The sequence below is a fragment of the Myotis davidii genome, unplaced genomic scaffold (assembly GCF_000327345.1).
Source record: "Myotis davidii unplaced genomic scaffold, ASM32734v1 scaffold726, whole genome shotgun sequence".
Taxonomy (NCBI): Eukaryota; Metazoa; Chordata; class Mammalia; order Chiroptera; family Vespertilionidae; genus Myotis; species Myotis davidii.
The window spans coordinates 852585-855831 of record NW_006297808.1 but is presented as its reverse complement, the minus strand read 5'-3'; positions in this window follow the sequence as shown (position 1 = coordinate 855831).

The window sequence follows — 3247 nt, the reverse complement described above, 5'->3', positions numbered from 1 at the left end:
ACGCTCCAATCACTGGGCTCCCAGCCCGGATGAGCTGTCTGAACTCTATATTGATGAGCTGAGTGCTGGGATTGTATGTAAGAAGAGGAAGAAATGATTGTGCTATTTCTCTGCTCATCTCTAATGTTGAATTAGTTGTGAAAAGTGTAAAGCCCTAAGAAGAAATTTTTAAAACACTTCTTTATAAAAACGGAACAGTCTAGTCCAGCCCTTGACATCTCCTTAAAGGGAAACTGATTGAGAACCAGGGCTCCAGTTCAGGGAGGTGGCTCATTCCCTGAGGCCCACCTGAGGGCCTTACCCAGCCCTGCCAGGGCACGGGCAGGCACACAGGAATAACCAGGCCCCTGCATGTCCGTGGGTGCACTCACATGCTTAGTTCACCCTTCATGCCCCCCTACACAGCACACACACAGCCAAAGCTCACCTCTGCCTGCCCAGGCTGCAGCGACTCTCCACACCCAGACCCTACCCAGGAGCAGGTGTGTCCACGTACCTGCTGGGTCCTCCATCACCAATAGTGCCTCCTGAGGGCTGTCCAGACCATCTGGAAGAGATACAGGACTGGTCCTCTTCTAGTTCCTGTTTATTCACAGACACCTCTGTCCCCAAGAGTCCAATCGACATCCCTTTCCTAATCTCAGGCCCCACTTGTAGTCAGCCTCTTCCAGAAGGATCTATGGCCCCCTCCTCATTACATTCTTTTCATACATTTATGAGAGCTCCTTCCAAGCCACGTGACAAACTACCCAGGAGCTCCCAGGCCTGTGGGGAGACGGGCACAGGTGTGGTGGGTGCAGGGCACAGAGGCGGGCGCCAGGTGGGGGTTGTCCTGTAAATGGCAAGATCAGAGCTGAGTTTGGGAAGGACCAGCATCTGCCCAGTGGAGGGGAGTGGTGGCTACAGTCAGGGAGGTTGTGGTAGGAAGGGCCTCAGGATGGGGAGTTCAGGGAGACTGGAGTGGTGGGAGGGCGACAGAGGTCAGGAAGGCGTCCCTTCCCACTTATGCAGGGCAACTTGGCTCACAGCCAAGGGCCCCAGGAAGGGAGGTTTCTCCCCCAGGAAAGGGACTCCATTCCCACCGCGCCTGCCCCTCCGGCCCCCTCTGCCCAGGAGAGCAGAAATGGGGTGGGCGTTGATGGTAATCTCCCTCTTCCCAGTCCCCTCCGGTCCTCCTCATAGTCTCCCTTTCAGTGAGCGCCTGGGGTATTGTTCCACCTTTGTAAAGCGGGGGATCGAGTGACAAAGCCGGGTGGGTGGGCAGGCGGCCCAAGAGGCCTCTTCTCTCCCAGGCAGCATCTGTATGGGGGAGGGGCTGTTCCATAACCCCTCCCCACCTCTGGCTTCCCAAGAGCAGCTGTTACCATGGTGACAGGCCTGGCATCCCCTGGCTCCTGGGGCACCCTCCCCATTACACTGCCAGAGGGAAGGGCCCCTGATTCTTCTACACCCTCAAGGGGTGGGGGTAAGGGGCCTGGGAGGGTTGGGGCATAAAAAACCTGGTTCCCAAGCCAGTCCTAACAATGGGAAGCCTCCACCAGTCTGAGCTTCCCACTCTGGCTGCCAGCAAAGGGGACAGCTCTGGAGCCCCCTCCTCCCACCAACACCATAATGTAGGGGCTCAGGAGGCAGGGTCATGCTCCACTGTCATCCATGCAACTGTACCTCCTCAGGGCAAGATACAGAGAAAAATAAAACGTCCCCTTGGCCTTGAGCAGCTGCTAGAATTGAAGCAGAGGGGGGAATGGATGGCGTATGTGAGCGCACAAGCAGGCGGACCGTGGGTGGGCAAGGATCCTGGGCCCACAGAGCAGAGCCTCCGCTCCATCCAGGACAGAGGGCTGCCCTTAGGAGGTAATGCTGGGCAGCCAGAGCAGCAGGGAAGGGCCTCTGAGCTGGGGGTTGGAGGCAAGGCCAGGTGGCATGGTGTTTCCCGGGAGGAGCTGGAATGGGGGGAGGAGGGGAATTGGCAGGAAATGAAGAGGCAACTGGGGAAGTTATGCCTTGAAGGGTTTCTGCTGCCGTCTCATCTCCATGAGCAAGAGCTGTCACCCTGTGTAATGGCATTTTGGCAATGAACCCCTGTTCTCCTTGACCAGGTTATCAAAGTCACAGCCTTTCCCAAAGGTCCCTCCCTCCTGCCCTACCTCCTGGGGAAGCTCAGTATCTTGCAGCAGCACCTCTCAGGGCTCAGGGGAGCCGAGCATATACTATGCACTGGGCACGGTGCTGGCTGCACCTCCTTGGATGCCCAGTTTCTCGTGTCCCGTGGAGAACAAGAGGCTGGACGCACGCCTGCACAGAGCATCTTCCTTTCCTTCCCCCTTCCTCATTCCAGCTCAGCTCTTAGAGGGGTGAGCACTGATTACAGCCACTGCCCCGACTCCTTCTGAGCCCCCACCACCTGCCAGGCTCTACAGAAGGGTGAGCTGGGCCGGCTGGGCAGAAGCCCTTCCTCTGGTGGGGACAGGCAGCCTCATGCAGTGGAAGAGCCTGAATGCCAACCCTGACCCTGTGAGTTCTATAATTTAGGGCAAATAGCTTAAGTTTTCTGAGCCTCAATTTCTCATCTGTAAAATGGGCTCAGAGTTCCTTGTAGGACTATGAGAGTTTAAAATGCCTGGCGTGGGGCTGCTTGGCTTTCCTTAAGTCCTCAGTCAGTCTCCTAGCCCTCCTGCAGGTCACTCCCTTAGTCATTCATCCTCTAAGCAACCCTGAGCAGCTGCTAGGGGGACTGAACTTGTGCTGAGCACACATATTGAATCTGAGTCTGAGTCTTCCAGATACTCCTCGGGGGTGAGGGCAGATGGGAGGTGGGCAAAGGAGTGGGGACAGCAGTCTCAACGTGAGGCCCAAACCAGAGCAGGGCCCGGTGAGTGGTGTGCTGGATGCCCTTGGGTTTCACCCACAGAGCTGCCCAGGGCCCATGGAGGGTACCTGGCTGAGCAGAAGTGGGAGGACTGCAGTGCTCTGGGACCCCAGGGAGCCCCCACAATCCAGCCCCTCAGAAACACCTTCCCAACCTGGGGGTGTTCGAGTGGGTGGGGTGGGCAGTAAGGGGCCTCAGTCTCAGACCTCATACACTTCTTGTCATCTGTCACCGACAGACCGACCATATCCCATAGGGGTTCACAGTTACAGCGTGGTGTCCTGCCCTGGTGGTTCCATCTGTACCCCAGGAAGGACAGTCATCCCCATCCCCACGGTTTGAGTGAGGCCCGCAGAAGCAGGGGGCGTAATCATCCAA